The sequence below is a fragment of the Aquarana catesbeiana genome, linkage group LG03 (genome assembly GCF_042186555.1).
Source record: "Aquarana catesbeiana isolate 2022-GZ linkage group LG03, ASM4218655v1, whole genome shotgun sequence".
Classification (NCBI taxonomy): domain Eukaryota; kingdom Metazoa; phylum Chordata; class Amphibia; order Anura; family Ranidae; genus Aquarana; species Aquarana catesbeiana.
This window is the reverse complement of record NC_133326.1, coordinates 39,681,464-39,703,425: the sequence shown is the minus strand read 5'-3', so window position 1 is coordinate 39,703,425 and position 21,962 is coordinate 39,681,464.

Genomic DNA, 21,962 nt, shown 5'->3' with positions numbered 1-21,962 from the left:
TTGGATGATACTGGAACACTTGTGGCATTCTGAATCTTAGTCCTCCATCTCTTACTCTCGATATTCATATGATATATCATGAAACAGAAATTGAGAAACCATAGTGCTCTCTGCTACAAATGTATTTTTCAAAAAGAACTTGGGATAAAAAAAACACCCACAAAGGAATAAGTAAAAAATGGATATCATCAGCTCACCACACTGATACAAATTGGTGAAATTACGTCAATGGCAATGGCTCCTCCCACCCGTACGCATTACGCCCACTTCATGAACTTCTTCAGCAGGTCATGGATTGGGCTGAAGAGGGTTCCCCTGTGTATCAGAGAGCTGGACAGGCCACAGGGGTTCAGCTACACACATCTCAATTGCCAGAGGGTTCATCTTGCTCACACCACTTCACTCTGCCTCCTTGACACAGGTGCTTTTTCCCTCCCTGCTGCCTTTTAAGGCTCCCTTTGCTGAGGCTTAGCCCCTTCAGGACCAAAATCCTTGTAGTTAGGGTTTGGTTTTCCCTCCCAAAACTCTTTAAACCTCTATCGTTCTGGGTCCTGATAAGAACTTAGCAATTCAAAGAAAACTGACAATCAGTCCTCCCTTTCCAGCTGGACTACCCCAGAACCCTTCACCATGCAAGGGTTAGAACCGCTCAATACTAAATCAAGTCTTCAAACTGTCCCGCTTAAAGGGACCACAACTCAGATATTGGGGTAATATACCTTTCGTTCAGGACATACTCCTGGTGTCCTGTAAAAGGTGAAGTCTCTTTTGTGCTGCTTTATCTATAATTCAGTATGAATACAAGAGGCAAAATGAAACTGGCTCATGATGGCAGTGACAAAGGGCTGTACCTAGGACCTCAGGGGAAAATATCTCTGCTTGTGTCTTGAAGATACAGCAACCAGTGTGATTCACCTCACTACAACCTACCAAAAAAAAACATTAAAAAAAAAATTCTTCCATGAGTCCTTTAACTGGATTGATGCAATTCATTTTACACTTTTTTGAAGGGAGTGCAGACTACTGGTAGCGATATTTCACGGTTCTAGTAAAATATATGTAAAGCCGCTTATTCTGTAATTTACTCACACCTTTTGATATAGTATATTATAAAAATCCATTGCATATAGAGTTCCTGAAATACATTACAATCCAATAAAAATCTGACAATGATCTTATTGCTGAAGTGCTAAGATTTATGAAAGAGAGCGCTGGAAGGAACAAGACAAGATTCTGATAAATGCTAATATTTATATACATGTGATAGCATCTTCATTTTGGCTGTTCTGTATTCAAAGATTCGCAGGCCCCAACAATACATTTCTGTAAAAGATTGCACTGTGATGACTGAAGACTTTACGATGACTGATTGGGGTAAGTAGCCCTTTACTTGACTTACACACATGCATAGATTTTGTTCCTCCATTAATCATTTACAATGCAAAATATACTCTCAGCAACTGCGAGGAATGAAAACAGCATTTTGTGTCATTATCTAGATCATTTATAGCTTTGAAATACTGTATGTGGCGAAAACTCTAGAAAAAAAAGATGTTCATTTCAAACTGTGTCCCTTCTTTATGTTTATTTATATTATAGTAAAGGTAGGCTATCTATCTACTGCTTGAACTTGGATCATCATTTTGGTTATGGTCATCCTGCTAGCTAAATCCCTATGGCTACCAGCATTTTCATCCTTTAACCACCCATAAGTCTAAATCTAAAGTGACACTAAACGGTATTAATTTTACCCCCAAAAAATTCCATACCACAGATATTTGCCCATTGGCAGCTGGGATTTCTGTGCCCAGAGCATGCTCACTTCGCACTGTCAGCACAGTGACCAAGCTGTCAAAGAATATTCTTGGTCCATACTAATGATTGGGAGTTGGCCCTGTAACCTATTTTTCATTAAATCATTATTTTCTCTGTTATTCAGCCTCGTAAAGTCCTCCACAAGCTCTTGAACTTTTCCTTTTTCCCATTCAACTCTGTTTGTTTGGAAAAAGCAGTGCATGTTAGTTGTGGACATGTACACTGTTCTATGCACACTAGGAATCCCATAGTCCATCTTGGGAGTGAGCAAGAGAGGGTGGCTATGTTTCTACATACTGATAGGGCACTATCCATGGCAGAGGTGTCCAAAGACCTGGCATTTCTGCCAGTACTTTGCATGGCCTCAGGAATGCACACAACGGGTGCACAAGGGAGTGTAGGGACGCATGCTAGCACCCTAGAATGAGCATGCACACAGTTACTCACGCTCTCAGCACAGTGGCGGAAAACATCCTTTATAAGGTAGCTAGCCACTCTATGCAATTGCTAGTTGATCTTTGGCTCCTCCAGTGCGTTTATGCCTGTGATCCCCTTGCTTCTGTGAACTCCTGTTACCAACTCAGCTTGCCCTGGACCTGTCTTCTGTCGGCTTCCTAACCTGACCTGGCTTATTTAACGGATTCTTCTCTCTCTGCTCTCTTGTGTATGACCCCGGCTATTCACCTGACTATGCTTGCTCTGATCCCCAACTGGCACCTGACCTTGGTTTCAAACTGACTTCTTCCCTGTTCTATGTGCTATTGAAGACCTGCTGCTTTTCCCAGGTGCCACCTGTCTTCAGACACCACTCCAGTGCATCAGCTGTACTCCCGGATGTTCCTCTGACAAGCATCCTAGTCAGAACATCTCTGCAAGCATTTCAGAAAGCGACCTGTTCTACTTTGGGCCTGACTTCTCCTGTTCCACCTTCAGGGGAGTCTGGAACTTAACCACAAGGGAATCCCTCTCTCCTTTGGCCTCCAGCACCAGGTATGTGACACATACAGTGGGACCATGGAGGATGAACATAGCCACCCTCTAACAGGAATTCAGTTCACATCAGCAAAAAAAAGGGAATTGGAGATTTGAAGGAGGCTGAGAGCAATAGAAGAGACTTTTTGAGTTAAGAATACGTAGATGCTTGAATAGATGCATTTTTTCTTTTAAACTTGAGTTTTAAAAAGGAACAAAGCAGACCTGATGCAGTGCAGATTAGATTACCTTTATGTCAAATGAGCTCCATCCATCATTCTATTTGATGAAGGGCACACACTTGCATGTGGCAGTGTCAGTCCCTAAATTGTTCATAATAGTAAGGATATTTTGTGGTCTGCATTCTCAAAGTCTCCTCTAGTTGCTTTTCCACCTAGCCCTCCACCCTCTACTTATGTCGGCTACCCACCTCTGTTGAGATGACCTGATACTCCCTATGAACAGGTGTTTGTTATCTTATGTCCTTATTCATGTTTGTGGATTGTAAGTGCAATTTTTCATCTATTAAAAGGTAGTCTGTTCTGCACTATTCAGTGCACTTTGTTCCTTTTGTTTCCTTAACATCCAGTTATCTTGCCTTTGGATATTTACAAAGCCTGCTAGGATTGGCAGCTATTCTTTCAGTGAAGCGTAGCACATTGGAAGATAGTATCAATCTAAACCTAGACAACAGAATCTGGTGCTGTGTGGCTCATCATTAAGGATGAGCTCAGGTTAGGCCTGAACTTGTCACTCCCACCCACTAATTCCCAAACAATTATGGCCAGGGCATTCCATGCTCCACAGCTGCACAAAGGGATGGGGATAATCATGACATCACTGGCTGAATATAGTCACATGGTCAAATATAGCCAGGTGACTAGAATTTTAGTAAAAGAAATGGAGGAAAAAAGGGGGGGGGGAGATAATCGGGACTTTAATTGAGTACAAAATAAGTTAATATAATCAATTGAGTAGAATTGATATTTATTAATTCATAACCAGGGTATGTTATGGTAGTAATACATCAGAACCCAATTCAATTCATACATGGTAATAATACAAAATCGAACAATGTGCATGATTGAACATACAGTCAGGTTCATAAATATTGGGACATCTACACAATTCTAATCTTTTTGGCTCTATACACCACCACAATGGATTTGAATTGAAACAAACAAGATGTTCTTTAACTGCAGACTTTCAGCTTTAATTAGAGGGTATTTATATCCAAATCAGGTGAACGGTGTAGGAATTACAACAGTTTGTATATGTGCCTCCCACTTTTTAAGGGACCAAAAGTAATGGGACAATTGGCTGCTCAGCTGTTCCATGGCCAGTTGTGAGTTATTCCCTCATTATTCCATTTACAAGGAGCAGATAAAAGGTCCAGAGTTAATTTCAAGTGTGCTATTTGCATTTGGAATCTGTTGCTGTCAACTCTCAATATGAGATCCAAAGAGCTGTCACTATCAGTGAAGCAAGCCATCATTAGGCTGAAAAAACAAAACAAACCCATCAGAGAGATAGAAAAAAACATCAGGTGTGGCCAAATCAACTGTTTGGAACATCCTTAAAAAGAAATAATGCACTGGTGAGCTCAGCAACACCAAAAGACCCGGAAGACCATGGAAAACAACTGTGGTGGATGACCGAAGAATTCTTTCCCTGGTGAAGAAAACACCCTTCACAACAGTTGGCCAGATCAAGAACACTCTCCAGAAGGTAGGTGTATGTGTGTCAAAGTCAACAATCAAGAGAAGAATTCACCAGAGTGAACACAGAGGGTTCACCACTAGGGATGAGCTTCGAGTTCGAGTCGAACTCATGTTCGACTCGAACATTGGCTGTTCGCAAGTTCACCGAACAGCGAACAATTTGGGGTGTTCGCGGCAAATTCGAATGCCGCGGAACACCCTTTAAAAGTCTATGGGAGAAATCAAAAGTGCTAATTTTAAAGGCTAATATGCAAGTTATTGTCATAAAAAGTGTTTGGGGACCTGGGTCCTGCCCCAGGGGACATGGATCAGTGCAAAAAAAAGTTTTAAAAACGGCCGTTTTTTCAGGAGCAGTGATTTTAATAATGCTTAAAGTCAATCAATAAAAGTGTAATATCCCTTTAAATTTCGTACCTGGGGGTGTCTATAGTGTGCCTGTAGGGGCGCATGTTTCCTGTGTTTAGAACAGTCTGACAGCAAAATGACATTTTGAAGGAAAAAACTCATTTAAAACTACTCGCGGCTATTGCATTGCCGACAATACACATAGAAGTTCATTGATAAAAACGGCATGGGAATTCCCCAAAGGGGAACCCCGAACCAAAATTAAAAAAAAAAAATGACGTGGGAGTCCCCCTAAATTCCATACCAGGCCCTTCAGGTCTGGTATGGATATTAAGGGGAACCCCGGCCAAAATTAAAAAAAAAAAATGACGTGGGGTTCCCCCTAAATTCCATACCAGACCCTTCAGGTCTGGTATGGATTTTAAGGGGAACCCCGCGCCAAAAAAAAAAAAAAAAACGGCGTGGGGTCCCCCCAAAAATCCATACCAGACCCTTATCCGAGCACGCAACCTGGCAGGCCGCAGGAAAAGAGGGGGGGACGAGAGTGCGGCCCCCCCTCCCTCCTGAACCGTACCAGGCCACATGCCCTCAACATTGGGAGGGTGCTTTGGGGTAGCCCCCCAAAACACCTTGTCCCCATGTTGATGAGGACAAGGGCCTCATCCCCACATCCCTGGCCGGTGGTTGTGGGGGTCTGCGGGCGGAGGGCTTATCGGAATCTGGAAGCCCCCTTTAACAAGGTGACCCCCAGATCCCGGCCCCCCCCCTGTGTGAAATGGTAAGGGGGTACATAAGTACCCCTACCATTTCACGAAGAAAGTGTCAAAAATGTTAAAAATGACAAGAGACAGTTTTTGACAATTCCTTTATTTAAATGCTTCTTCTTTCTTCTATCTTCCTTCATCTTCTGGTTCTTCTGGTTCTTCTGGCTCTTCTGGTTCTTCCTCCGGCGTTCTCGTCCAGCATCTCCTCCGCGGCGTCTTCTATCTTCTTCTCCTCGGGCCGCTCCGCACCCATGGCATTGGGGGAGGCTCCCGCTCTTCTCTTCTTCTTTTCTTCTCTTCTTCTCTTCTTCTTTTCTTCTTTTCTTCTCCGGGCCGCTCCGCAATCCATGCTGGCATGGAGGGAGGCTCCCGCTGTGTGACGGCGCTCCTCGTCTGACAGTTCTTAAATAACGGGGGGGGCGGGGCCACCCGGTGACCCCGCCCCCTCTGACGCACGGTGACTTGACGGGACTTCCCTGTGACGTCACGGGGAATGCCACAGGGAAGTCCCGTCAAGTCACCGTGCGTCAGAGGGGGGCGGGGTCACCGGGTGGCCCCGCCCCCCCCCGTTATTTAAGAACTGTCAGACGAGGAGCGCCGTCACACAGCGGGAGCCTCCCTCCATGCCAGCATGGATTGCGGAGCGGCCCGGAGAAGAAAAGAAGAAAAGAAGAAGAGAAGAAGAGAAGAAAAGAAGAAGAGAAGAGCGGGAGCCTCCCCCCCATGCCATGGGTGCGGAGCGGCCCGAGGAGAAGAAGACAGAAGACGCCGCGGAGGAGATGCTGGACGAGAACGCCGGAGGAAGAACCAGAAGAGCCAGAAGAATCAGAAGAACCAGAAGATGAAGGAAGATAGAAGAAAGAAGAAGCATTTAAATAAAGGAATTGTCAAAAACTGTCTCTTGTCATTTTTAACATTTTTGACACTTTCTTCGTGAAATGGTAGGGGTACTTATGTACCCCCTTACCATTTCACACAGGGGGGGGGCGGGATCTGGGGGTCACCTTGTTAAAGGGGGCTTCCAGATTCCGATAAGCCCCCCGCCCGCAGACCCCCACAACCACCGGCCAGGGTTGTGGGGATGAGGCCCTTGTCCTCATCAACATGGGGACAAGGTGTTTTGGGGGGCTACCCCAAAGCACCCTCCCAATGTTGAGGGCATGTGGCCTGGTACGGTTCAGGAGGGAGGGGGGCCGCACTCTCGTCCCCCCCTCTTTTCCTGCGGCCTGCCAGGTTGCGTGCTCGGATAAGGGTCTGGTATGGATTTTTGGGGGGACCCCACGCCGTTTTTTTTTTTTTTTTTTGGCGCGGGGTTCCCCTTAAAATCCATACCAGACCTGAAGGGTCTGGTATGGAATTTAGGGGGAACCCCACGTCATTTTTTTTTTTAATTTTGGCCGGGGTTCCCCTTAATATCCATACCAGACCTGAAGGGCCTGGTATGGAATTTAGGAGGACTCCCACGTCATTTTTTTTTTTAAATTTTGGTTCGGGGTTCCCCTTTGGGGAATTCCCATGCCGTTTTTATCAATGAACTTCTATGTGTATTGTCGGCAATGCAATAGCCGCGAGTAGTTTTAAATGAGTTTTTTCCTTCAAAATGTCATTTTGCTGTCAGACTGTTCTAAACACAGGAAACATGCGCCCCTTTACAGGCATACTATAGACACCCCCCAGGTACGAAATTTAAAGGGATATTACACTTTTATTGTTTGACTTTAAGCATTATTAAAATCACTGCTCCTGAAAAAACGGCCGTTTTTAAAACTTTTTTTTGCATTGATCCATGTCCCCTGGGGCAGGACCCAGGTCCCCAAACACTTTTTATGACAATAACTTTCATATAAGCCTTTAAAATTAGCACTTTTGATTATTCATGTTCGTGTCCCATAGACTTTAACGGTGTTCGCATGTTCGAACGAACTTTTTTCCTGTTCGCATGTTCTGGTGCGAACCGAACAGGGGGGTGTTCGGCTCATCCCTATTCACCACAAGATGTAAACCCTTGGTGAGCCTCAAAAACAGGAAGGCCAGATTAGAGTTTGCCAAACAACATCTAAAAAAGCCTTCACAGTTCTGGAACAACATCCTATGGACAGATGAGACCAAGATCAACTTGTACCAGAATGATGGGAAGAGAAAAGTATGGAGAAGGACAGGAACTGCTCATGATCCAAAGCATACCACCTCATCAGTGAAGCATGGTGGTGGTAGTGTCATGGCGTGGGCATGTATGGCTGCCAATGGAACTGGTTCTCTTGTATTTATTGATGATGTGACTGCTGACAAAAGCAGCAGGATGAATTCTGAAGTGTTTCGGGCAATATTATCTGCTCATATTCAGCAAAATGCTTCAGAACTCATTGGACGGCGCTTCACAGAGCAGATGGACAATGACCCGAAGCATACTGCGAAAGCAACCAAAAGAGTTTTTTAAGGGAAAGAAGTGGAATGTTATGCAATGGCCAAGTCAATCACCTGACCTGAATCCGATTGAGCATGCATTTCACTTGCTGAAGACAAAATTGAAGGGAAAATTCCCCAAGAACAAGCAGGAACTGAAGACAGTTCAGTAGAGACCTGGCAGAGCATCACCAGGGATGAAACCCAGCGTCTGGTGATGTGTATGCGTTCCAGACTTCAGGTTGTAATTGACTGCAAAGGATTTGCAACCAAGTATTAAAAAGTGAAAGTTTGATGGATGATTGTTAATCTGTCCCATTACTTTTGGCCCCTAAAAAATGGGAGGCAAATATACAAACTGTTGTAATTCCTACACCTTTCACCTGATTTGGATGTAAATATCCTCAAATTAAAGCTGAAAGTCTGCAGTTAAAGCACATCTTGTTTGTTTCATTTCAAATCCATTGTGGTGGTGTAAAGAGCCACAACACATCATAATTGTGTTGATGTCCAAATATTTATGGACCTGACTGTATATACACTATGCATATGCTATTAATTTGGATTTTGAGGTTCCTTAATCGCTTCCCAACCGCCTCACACAGATATACTGCGGCAGAAGGGCACGTACAGGCAGAATCACGTACCTGTACATTGCCCTTTAAGAGGCGCGAGCTTCATGAGCATGATCGCGGGTCCCGCAGACTCGATGACCGCGGGGATACCTGTGATCGTCTCATGGAGAGGAAGAACAGGGAAATGCTAATGTAAACAAGCATTTCCCTGTTCTGCCTAGTGACACTGACACTGATCACCGCTCCCTGTAATCGGGAGTGGTGATCAGTATTGTGTCACACACAGCCCCTCCCCCCCACAGTTGGAATCACTCCCTAGGACACACTTAACCCCTACAGCACCACCTAGTGGTTAACTCCTTCACTGCCAGTCACATTTACACAGTAATTAATGCATTTTTAATTGCACTGATCGCTGTATAAATATGAATGGTCCCAAAATCACGCCAAAAGTGTCAGATCTATCCGCCATAATGTTGCAGTCATGATAAAAATTGCTGATCGCCGCCATTACTAATAAAAAAAATTTATTAATAAAAATGCCATAAAACTATCCCCTATATTGTAAATGCTATAACTTTTGCGCAAACCAATCAATAAAAGCTTGCGATTTTTTTAGCAAAAATATGTAGAAGAATACGATCGGCCTAAACTTGTTTATAGCGCAAAAAATAAAAAACGCAAAGGTGATCAAATGCCACCAAAAGAAAGCTCTATTTGTGGGAAAAAAAGGACATCAATTTTGTTTGGGAGCCACGTCGCACGACCGTGCAATTGTCAGTTAAAGCGTCACAGTGCCGAATCGCAAAATTGCTCTGGTCTTTGGCCAGCCAAATGGTCCAGGGCTTAAGTGGTTGAAGTAGTGTTTAAAGGTTAACATGTACTTGGATTTTTAATATTCTTCAAGTTGATTAGCTCTCAGGGGACAGGCTGGAAGGAAGATGGGCTGAACTGCCTCTGCAGCACCCATGCCTGCTAGATTTGAAGGCACCATTCATGGAAGCAAACATTAGGACAAGCGTTCAATCAACTGCTTGTACTTATCTTGAGCTTTTCAAATTAGTACACTGTTTTAAAGCCTGTCAATTGGGAAGAACACCAGGATTTTTATTGTACACCCCACTGGGCACCCCATTGGGCACTTGTGTAGGCTGTTCAGATCTGTCAATTGAGAAGAACACCAGGCTTTTCAATGATCATTGGGTGCGCCATTAGAATGCAGTGGTGGGGTGCCGCCCCCTCCCTCCAGCCACCCCCCACTTTGTATAACGGATAGATTCATGCATTGCATGTATATATCCATGGCCGCTGTAGACACCCCCTATTCAGGTGTCCAGCCCCTTTTCGGTCACAGGGTGCCTGAATTATAATGACAGGGGGGTGTTTTTGATGCACCTGATTAGACCCATAGGCTCTAATAGACTTCAAAAAAGGTGAACCCAGGTGGGTTAGCAAAGCAAATGAATATTTGCTTTACTAACACTGAACCGCCTCTCAGCCAATCAGGAGGCGTGGATCTAATACCCATCACCTGATTGGCTGAAGGCACATGTGTCCTGATTGGACTGAATGGAACAGAAGAGAGCAGAGGAATGGAATGGGAGAGGACAGAGAGCCATGGAGGACACAGGAGCTCCCTGCCATCACCTGCTGCATGTCCCACAGCTCGCCACCGTCACCCGCCACCAGGTTAGGGTAAGTGTGTGCGGGTCAGATGGCGAGCGGGGGGGTCACAGAGGCTGCATATGATGATATGATGGGCACACAGGCTACTGTACATATGATGGGCACACAGGCTACATATGATGGGCACACAGGCTACAAATAATGGGCACAGAGGCTACATATGAAGGTTCAAAGAGGCTACATATGATGGGCACACAGGCTACATATGATGGGTACACAGGCTGCATATGATGGGCACACAGGCTACAAATGATGGGCACAGAGGCTACATATGATGGGTCACAGAGGCTACATATGATGGGCACACAGGCTACATATGATGGGCACACAGGCTACAAATGATGGGCACAGAGGCTACATATGATGGGTCACAGAGGCTACATATGATGGGCACACAGGCTACATATGATGGGCACAAGCTGCATATGATGGGCACATAGGCTGCATATGATGGGCACAGGCGCTGCAATTGATGGACACACAAGCTATATATGATGGGCACGCAGGCTACATATGATGGCACAAGCTGCATGGATGCATGATGGGCACACAGGCTGCACACAGTATGATGGGCACAGGCGCTGCAATTGATGGGCACAGTGGCTGAAATTGATGGGCGCAGTGGCACAGTGGCTGCGTTTGATAGCACAGTGGCTGCAATTGATGGCACAGTTGCTGCATTTGATGTGCACAGGGGCTGCAATTGATGGTCACAGTGGCTGCAATTGATGACACAGTGGCTGCATTTGATGGGCACGATGGCTACAATTGATGGCACAGGGGCTGCATTTGATGGCTCAGTGGCTGCAATTGATGGCACAGTGGCTGCATTTGATGGGGCACAGTGGTTGCGTTTGATGGGGCACAGTGGCTGTGCTTGATGACACAGTGGCTGCGTTTGATGGCACAGTGAGGCTGCAATTGATATTTTTTTTTTTTCTGAATTTTTCAGTTTGTTTGCGCCCCCCCCCAAAAAAATTTTGAGCACCAGCCACCACTGCTCTCGTGTAGGCTGTACAGAGCCTACTTAGGGTAAAGGCCCAATGTATTATTTATTATGCTTTGTCAGGTTTAATAGACAGTCTGACACTGCAAAGCTGTCTCTTTATGCTGTATTTAATCAATGCTTCTTTTCTCTTACTGTGAGCTGTTTACATTGCAGCACTGCTCCTCTTAATTATTTGGTTATTGCACAATTAAAATAGTATTGTGAAAACAATATGACTTTGAATCATCCGTGCAACATGCCATGCTATGCCCCAACATAGACATTCACTGTAACAACAATTGGTTAGCAATCTCTATTCATTAGAGTATCCAATTTTCTTTAATTAATTTGTTTTGAAGGTCCTCATACTGTATTGGTGCACATCCCTTAGTGCAATGAATATTAAATATCTTGCATGAGCAATTGTGTTACAATGAAGGTTGCTTAGGAAACTGAAATCTTTCAGTATTCATTATATGATCTTTTCGATTGTAGTGGATCTTTCAATGTTTTCTTGTACCAAAGACCTTTATTCTATACAAAATGTAACATTTAAATGTACAATAGTTTAAATCAAACTGGTTTAGTCTTAGGTCCTAAAATACTCAAAGAATTCTGTATTTAACTGTTAGCTCTATAAAGTTTAAGTTACTTATTTAAGTTCTAGTGATGAGAAAAACAGATTGTAGACTTCAGTACCACAAAAAAAAAGTGGATTATGATCTTGAAAAATTGGGATTTATTTATCCTTAAATATGGGACCAGATTCCAGACCCTGGAAAAATTATGTTGGTTCAATTTTTTCAAACACTTGACCTCTGGAAGGTTTTACCCCCTCCGTGACCAGACCATTTTTTGCTATTTAGCACTGCGCTACTACTACTACTTCAATACCGAGCACTTACACCCCCTTCCTGCCCAAGCCAATTCAGCTTTCAGCGCTGTCGCTGTTTAAATGACAACTGCGCGGTCATGCTACACTGTACCCAAACAGATACCACCAAATAGAGCTTTCTTTTGGTGGTATTTGATCACCTCTGTGTTTTTTATTTTTTGCTAAACAAATAAAAAAAAAACTAAAATTTTGAAAAAAAAAGTTGTTTCTGTTATAAAATTTTGTAAATAAGTAAGTTTTCTCCTTCACTGATGGGTGCTGATAAGATGGCACTGACGGGCACTGATAAGGCAGCACAGATGAAGTGGCACCAATGAGGTGGCACTGATGGGCACTGATGGGCGCTGATAGGTGGCACTGATATGCAGCACTGATGGGCATTGATAGGTGGCACTGGTGGGCACTGATAGGCAACACTGATGGGCACTGAAAGATTGCACTGATGGGTACTTATGGGTGGCACTGATAGGCAGCACTGCTGGACACTGATGGGCACTGATGTGCACTGATATTTGGCACTGATGGGCACTGATATGCGGCACTGATAGATGGCATTGATAGGCATCACTGATGGCACTGGCAGGCATTGGGGATGGGCAGTGATTGGCAGCTGCCTGGGCACTGATTGGCAGCTGCCTGGGCACTGATTTGCATTTCCCTGGTGGTCTAGGGTGGCATACCTGGTGGTCCAGTGTGGTGGAATCCCTGGTGGTCCTGGCAGCATCCTGGTGGTCCTGGGTGGGCATCCGAGGGGGGGCTGCACTGATAAACAATCAGCACAGACCTCCCCTGTCAGGACAGCAGTCGATCGGCTCTCCTCTACTCGTGTCTGTCAGATGTGAGTGAGGAAAAGCCAATCAACGGCTCTTCCTGTTTACATCGTGATCAGCCGTGATTGGACACTCTGATGGAGGCTCTTTACCGAGATCGGTGTAGCGGTGAGTTAGTCTGACCACCGCACACCACCAATCGCCGTGATCTACACTCCCACAGGTGCGCAAGAGCGGTCATTATAGTGGGCCATCATATGACGTCCACCCAGAACTAGGGCCGCACCGCCCAGCCATCATTTGACAGCCGGCGGGCGGAAATCGGTTAACTGGTAATTGCTCAGTCACGTAGCACTGTACACAAATTAAATTTATACAATATTTTCACACAAATAGAGCTTTCTTTTGGTGGTATTTGATCACCACTGGGTTTTTTTTATTATTTTATACACCAAAACAAACCTAAAATTTAAAAAATCTATATTTTTTAATTTTTACAATAGAAAAAAAATCAAATTTCTTCATAAATTGAGGCCAAAATTTATTCTGCTACATGTCTTAGGTCAAAAAAAAAGTGTGTGATTGGACACAGCCAATCAGTTGACATCAGACAAAATCATTGGCTGAAATCAGCTGTTAAACTCGTGCTGTGTCCAATCACAGCACGGGTCGGCAGGGGGCACGCACATGAATCAGGAGGCAAGGTGCTGATGTACAGGTACATGCTTGTGCCTGCACTTGCCACCCACTTGCAGTATATTTACATGTTGCAGGTGGTTAAAGCTGCAGCAAAGAAAGGCAAACAGCTAGAATACTGCCCATTACCAAGATCCTGTTAGAAGTTAATATTAACCACTTCCCGCCCAGCCTACAGTAGAATGACGGCCGGGCGGTGGTTCTGTTATCCTGATTGGGCATCTTATGACATCCAGCAGGGTAACATACCAGTGAGTGCCTCCCGGGGCGCGCAGTGCAGCGATCGGAGGTGCCGTGTGTCAGTCTGACACACTGCATCTCTGATCGTGGTATGGAGCCTCTGACGGAGGCTTCTTACCACGTGATCAGCTGTGACCAATCACAGCTGATCATCATGTGAACCAGGAAGTGCCTTCCTCGGTTTGCGCTGACAGGGGGGGTCTGTGCTGATCAGCACATTGATTATCAGCACAGCCCCAACAGATGTGCCACCACAACTGCCAGTAGGTACCCATCAGCTGCCAGTCAGTGTCCCATCAGAAATGGATGTCAGTGCCCATATCAATGCCAATCAGTGCCCATATCAGTGCCAATCAGTGCCCACCACAGTGCCAATCAATGCCCATCCCATCACAGTGTCAATCAGTGCCCAGCAGTAACACCTGTCAGTACCTCATCAATACCTCATCATCAGTGCTGCCCATCAGTGCCACCTGTCAGTGCCAATCAGTACCCCTATAAGTGCAATCGGTGACGCTTGTCAGTGCCCATCACAGCTGCCTGTCAGTGCCCATCAGTGCCGCCTGTCAGTGCCCATCAATTCTACATATCAATGCCTCATCATCAGTGCCACCTTATCAGTGCCAACTCATCAGTGCCCATCAGTTCCGCCTCATCAGTGCCCATCAGTGCCGCCTCACCAGTGTCCGTCAGTGAAGGAGAAAACAAAATTTTATAACCGAAATGAAGAAAAACATATATTTTTTCAAAAATGTTGGTCTGTTTTAGTTTGTTTAGCAAAAAAATAAAAACCCTAGTGCTGATCAAATACCACCAAAAGAAAGCTCTATTTGTGGGAAGAAAATTTAGTTTGGGTGCAGTGTTGCATGACCGTGGTATTGTCATTCAAAATGCGACAGCGCTGAAAGCTGAAAATTGTCCTGGGCAGGAAGGGGCGAAAGTACCCGGTATTGAAGTGGTTAAAGCTGCAGCAAAGAAAGGCAAACAGCTAGAATACTGCCCATTACCAAGATCCTGATATGACTTTTCTAGCAGTTAGAGGTTACTAATTGAAAGCTTAAAGTGATATTAAAGCCTTTAAGCACATTCAGCAGTTGACTTAAAGTGGATGTAAATCCAATGTCATCCTTTCTAAACTACTGCCATAGGGGTTATCTATAAGGATATACATGCCTCCTGCATGTATCTTTACCTGTCAAATGTTTCCCCTCTGTCTGTTATGAGACCCGAAAAACTGCAGATTCTGCGGGTGGATCTGCTCGGTGGGTGGAGTCGTGATGTCAGTAGACTCCCCGCCCACCTCTACACCCCCCTTGTCAATATGCATTTTCTCCTGTGTATTTCTTACACTGAATTTCTGCTATGATCTCTAACATCCAGTGAAAAGACAGGAAAGTAACCACATGACTTCAGCATGCCCAATCATGCTGAGGTGTGGAACAGCCAATCCTTGCAGAGCTGCTGAAGAAAGGAGTGGGGGTGGGAATTAAAAAATAATGCATGTCTTAGGCTAGTGCACGAGATGTAAATCACCTGTCACTCACAGCAAGGGGGAGGATTTGTCAAAGTTTTTCTCTGTCAAGTTTTATCTCACTGAACAATAAGAGAGGATTGCTCAGAGCTGGATTAACTCTTTGTAGCAAGACTGGGCTCAAACGATAGGAAATCTTATACTCTACATTATGACATAAAAAAAAAAAAAAATTGGGTTTACATCCACTTTAATCACTTACTGAGTATGTATCTTCTTTAACTTTTAATCCTTGCCTATGTTTCAGTTTATGAAAAGAAAGAAAAAAAAAACGTGCTATGTATAGCAAATCCAAACAAAAAACAACCAATAAGCAGCAAATTTTCTGTGAGATATTAGCACAGTTCCAATACAGTATGACTTCATAAAGTTGTGCTAAATAAATAAACATAAAAAACATAAATATAAAAAGTCCACAAGTGACATGTTCTAGTATTCCAGGTGAGTTTCACCACCATCCACCACCTTGAAGTGTGATCCTGTGCATCAACACCACCACCTAAGGCTGAAAGGCTCACTTACCAAATTATGTGGCCTCTCATTACAAAAGGTCACAAACACTTGTGGCTCCATACCCAACAGAGGCCTTTTTATACTTCAGAGGGTCTTCCAAGTTGGCACATTAATCCTCCCAACATGATTATCATTGATGTTCCCCAAAACAAAAAAGGCTCCACATAGTGTAAAATCGCAAAATTAATTTTACATAAATATAAAGTTTGCACTTATAATGTAGATGCAAAATAAAGCGCCCTAATTCATGTGCATCAGCTGGCACACATACACAAAACCTGTCTGTCCGGGACTCAAGAGTAACGGTGACATCAGCCCGTCGCTCTGCCCTACGCATTTTGTTATATGTTGCCGTCGTCCAGGGGCACGTGTTCCAGGTTATGCTGGTGCAATGACTGCTGGCCCAAGTTTCCTGTTTCTCTTCCATCATCTTTTAGAGTTACCCTTGCATGCAGGGACTAGAGTTGTGCCTCCCTACTCTGGGTGCATCAATAGGAACATACAGCCCCATAGCCTAGGATGGAAAGGCACTCCTCTGCGCCTCCCTTCTCCTCTCACCTTCTTTCTCCAAGCTAACATACTGTGAGAATGTAGAATGGAGAGCCAGCAACTTGTTCTTCTGAATAAATCACTTTATTTCATCAGGTGGAGTGTTCAACATACAGTGGGTTAAGCGTTTCGTCACTAAGTCTTATTCATAATGGCTATGAATAAAACTTACTATCAAAACATGTAAGACACTGTACTTTGTACAGTCCACCCAATGAAAAACGTGATTTATTCGGAAGGACAAGTTGCCGGCTCTCCATTCTACATTCTCATGCTCCATTAGTGTTGGGAAGCCACTCTGAGGAGGAGCATCATTGGTCCCCCTATGTGGATAATTTACCTGGGCATTGAATCCTTCTTCTCAAAGCTAATAGACTGGCTGAGGCTGCATTGTCCGCTGGTAACTCTTTCCTGTGAAGTTACAAAAATTATTTGTAATGAAATGGGTCTCATGATGTGTAGGCTACTGAATTCTGTAGAAATATTTATTGCTGGGCTGCCTTGTCCTCTTCCTTCTGCTGAATGTCCAATGCTTTGCAGTTAACAGCTTCAGGTCTCCAGGCCCAGCTGCACTAAAAATGATTAGAGGGGGATGCACCCCCTCCTGCCTTCTTCTACAGTCAAACTGGAGCACGGTGCGGGAAAGGCTTGCATGTACCATTGCGTTTTTCAGCTTATTCAAATAAGGGGCTGTCAAAACCAGATCATGGGAACACAAGCGTGCAATTGTACGTGTTCCTGTGTGAACCGACCCTCCAAAAAGTTGGTAAGTCAATGATGCTTTTTTTTTTTTTTTTTTTTTTTTTTTGAGCTCAGCTTCCACAATTTAGGCTAGACATGTGCAGAACGAAAAACTTAATTTTGTTCTGTTTTGATTCGTTATTTACATAAATTTGTTTAGTTAATTTTGTTTAATTTGTTTTTGAAATTTGTTTTGTTTATTCAAATTTGAATCGATTCAAAAGTTTCAAATTCAAATAGAATTCCATTCGAATTGCATTTGAATGTATTCTTTTTAAAAATGGAATTTTGGAAGATGGCTATATTCTTTCTATTTCATTCTATTCTATTGTTTTTTTTTCTATTCTATTATTTTCTTTTCTATTCTAATCTATTGTATCCTTTTCTATTCTATTGTAATTCAAATTTATTCTATTCGAAATTTGAATTCGGAAAAAGGTAATATAGAATAGAAAAGAATATTCTATTCTTTTCTATTCTATTCTTTTCTACTCTATTCAAATTTATTCTATTCGGAATTCAAATTTTGGAAGATGGTTATATTCTTTCTATTCTATTCAATTCTATTCTATTGTTTTTTTCAACTCTATTCTATTATTTTCTTTTCTATTCTAGTAAATTCTAATCTTTTATTTTATATTCTATTCTAATCTATTATTTTCCATTCTATTCAAATTCAAATTTATTTTATTCAAATTTTGGGAAATGGCTATATTCTTTTTTTTTTTTTTTAAATTCTTTCAAATTCACATTTATTCTATTTTAAATTCGAATTTCAGAAGATGGTTATATTCATTCTATTTCATTTGATTCTATTTTTTATTCTATTCCATTCCTTTATTTTCTGTTCTTTTTTGTTCTGTTTTATGTAATTTTTTTCTATTCTATCCTTTTTTTCTATTATATTTTTCATATTCTTTTATTTTCTGTTCTGTTCTTTTTTAGACCCCTTTCACACTGGGGCGGTTTGCAGGCGTTATTGCGCTAAAAATACCGCCTGCAAACTGCCCCTAAACAGCCTCTGCTGTTTGTTCAGTGTGAAAGCCCGAGGGCTTTCACACTGAAGCGGTGCGCTGGCAGGACGGTGAAAAAAGTCCTGCAAACCGCTTCTTTGGAGCGGTGAAGGAGCGGTGTATTCACCACTCCTAAACCGCTCCTGCCCATTGAAATCAATGGGACAGCGCGGCTATACCGCGGCAATACCGCGCTGTACGAGGGATTTTAACCCTTTTTCGGCCGCCAGCGGGGGTTAAAACCGCACCACTAGCGGCCGAATACCGCTGCAAGAACGACGGTACAGCAGCGCTAAAAATAGCGCTGTTGTACCGCCGACGCCCCCACCGCCCCAGTGTGAAAGGGGCCTTACTCTATTATATTCTATTAGTTTATTTTCTATTCTATTCTTTTCTATTCCTTTATTTTCTATTCTATATTATTCTCTTTGGAAATTCGATCTCGATTTGAAAACGTTTCAAATACAATTTGAAACAATTTGAATAAGAATTTCATTCAATATTTTGATTCTTTATTTTGGATTTGTTTAAATTTGTTACTAGTGTAATTTGGAAATTCGGATACATCCGAATTTTCGAATAACGAAATATTTGTCAGAATTTCAATTCGGGCTGAAACAAATCACACATGTCTAGTTCAGGCCATCTTTAAGCATTGAATGACTCACCTGTGTAAATGCTTTTATGCTTTAAGTAGCTTGTCAGCATCTTTACATTTTAATTGAAATGAAAATTGTAATATCTGAACGGTATAAATTAAGGATTGTTTTTATGAAGGATTTGCATTGCAATCCACCCAGTAAAAGTGCATATACATTCATTCTATGCAAATTAGGTAAAGGAAAAACAAATAATGTTACTGGGCTGTTTCCCGTGCTGGGCAAATGTTTTACATTGATTTAAAATGGGAAAAAAGGCATTTGCCCACTAAATAGCAGCTAAGCATTATGGGAAATTCCTTTATACTTAGTTCAATTTATTGGCCAAAATCAATAGTGCCCATTTTAAATTCAATACATTTTTAGTATAGTACAACAAATAAACAGATACGCCCAAGAGCGAATAAACAGTAAGGGCACTTTAATGCACTGCAAGAGTAGTGCAATAGAAGACACAAATGAAATAAAATAATATAGAAGTAAGAAAAGGAAGTAAAATAAGAGACTAAGATGAACAAATGGTTAAGATAAAATAAATAAATAAGGAAAGAAGGTTGAAATGGAGCAAAGTATAACAATCACAGCCAATGAGGGATGTAAAGTTCAAAAGACATAGAAATATCAAAATGTCAAATATTATATCAGTATTGAGACTTATCATCTCAAGCTGTCCATACTCTTCACATTTTAGAGACTTCTAGGAAGTGGATGTTAACGTGAGCGAACATTAGTTCTTAGGTGGAGTGGGCCTGGGCAGTTTGAATAACCTCTCTTATTACTGAAGGGTTGGCATCTTTCCAATGCCTAAGTAGCGTGCTAACAGAATATGAATGAGAACATTTCTCAGCTGAGGTGGGATTAGCTCAATGCCCAGGGTACACAAGGCTAGTCCAGGGGGAATCTGAATATTAGTCCCCAGTACAGGCGGTCCCCTAGTTACAAACATCCTACTTACAAACGGAGGGAGACAACAGGAATTGAGAGGAAATCTACCCCGAGGAAGGGAAATTCACTCCTGTAAGAGTTATGGGAAAAAGGTACCTCCACTGAAGCTTTATCACCAATCCTTGATTCCACAACAACCCAAAATTTTCTAAATCCAATTGTCATTGGGACAGAAAGTGAGGTGAAATCTTCTGAACAGGGGCACAAACAGCAAAACAAACGTTACAGGGGTGTTAACCCTTCCCTATGCTATCCAAAAAGCTTAAACATATTTTTTTTTGGCTGAAGCTACACTTAAAAAATGTACCTGTTCCGACTTACAAACAGATTCAACTTCAGAACAAACCTACAGACCCTATCTTGTTTGTAACCCAGGGACCGCCTGTACTTGTGTTATAAGTGTAAAGATTTTTGGCCAGTAGGAATCTAGTGAAGGACACGACCACAGTATGTGAAATAAGGAACCTTCCCTACCACAATTTCACCAACAATGTGGCAGACGTAAGGGATGAAAATCTCGTTAAACACTGTGGAGTAAGGTATTAACGTAGAAGTAGGTTTTGGGTTGGTTCCCATAGATTAACGCTTTTAGTTGCTGCATATGTGGTAGATAAAGCTTTTTTACAGCTTTGAGAGGTATATACAACTCCAAAGTCTTGTTCCCATTCTTTAATAGGAACAGATTTTTTAAACACATTTTTCTGGTTGAGTAGGGTGTAAAATGTATAAATGCCTTTGATTTTGTTGGAAGAAGTCTTATAGAATTGGGCAATATTTCAAGGTAGTGATAATGATGTGTTTGGGTTGCATTGCAGAAAATGTGTGACCTGTCTATATTTGTATTGATCCGTGATCGAGATACCATGTTCTATTTTTAAAGATCGAAAGGTTTTAATAGCAGGGCCCACCTGTAAATTATCCACTGTATGAATACCTTGAGTTACCCAATGTGTGAGATTTAAGTTTGGTATAATAATAGGGAGATTAAGAGAGGGGAGTGGGAAAGTTGTAAGCTGTGCGACCCCATAGGGCGTATTCAATAGTTGTTTCCACGCTGAAAGCGCAGCTTGTATAGTGGGGGGAGACTAAAGATGGCTTGGGTAGAAGGAAGCATCTAGCTAAGAGGTAGTTATGTAAGTTATTACCTGGTACCTGTGAGCTTTCCAGTTCTGCCCAGAGGGTTTGAGATGCAGCATGGAACAAAGCTTTCAATTGGCTTAGGATTACCACTAAGTAATAGTCCTTTAAGAGAACATTAACATTAAAAACTTAAAAATTAGTTTACTGAAGGCGCATCTCACCCTTTTCACTTGCCATAAGTAGCAGCTTAATAGCAATTGTGCCTTAAAAAAAAAACACGTTGGGTACAGGAATAGGCAAAGTCCTAAACAGATAGAGCAGTTGCGGCAATATTTTCCATTTTACATCAATGAAAAACACTCAGCTAACATAGGAAAAGGTCCAATAACATTCTGTTTTTTGCCTGTTTCTCAGAATGAATTTACCTGCATTTGTATTGAGGAATTTCTATGCAAAATTTTTTATGAATACAATCCCAAGTGTTTCATTATTCTGTTTGAAAATTCATATTGTTTATTTTTCATTACTTATACAATCTTTGGGTATCAGTAGTATTGCTACGGCTTTATACACTTTATGTTTAGTTTGTTGAAATATCACACAAAGCAAATGCTGAGTCCCCATCTGTAGTAAACCATTCTGCCCAATGAGGCCAGGCATTGGAGTGCCTTTGCCAAAACTAACGTGTTTGGTATGAATAATCCCATAATATTCAACTGTGAGAAGATCTCCTATACACATATAGGACATACAAATATTTCAAAGCATGGACTAATTCAGAGCAAAGCTTTGTTGATTTTAATGATCAGAGACTGCTAGCATGATAATGGCCCGACTGCTAAAAGTGAAAAAAATGCCAGAATATGTAAGTAGATGAATGTGAAATAAAACCTGACAACTGACCTTTAGCATTCATCATTACAAAGAACTTGTTAATCTGTTGAAGCAGATTAGAAAAAGGCAAGGCCTATCCCAAGACAGATCTCTTGATCTGTTGAAATACATTTTATGCTAAGATGCATATCTCTAAAATATAGTATTATATTCATAAGAAAATGCAA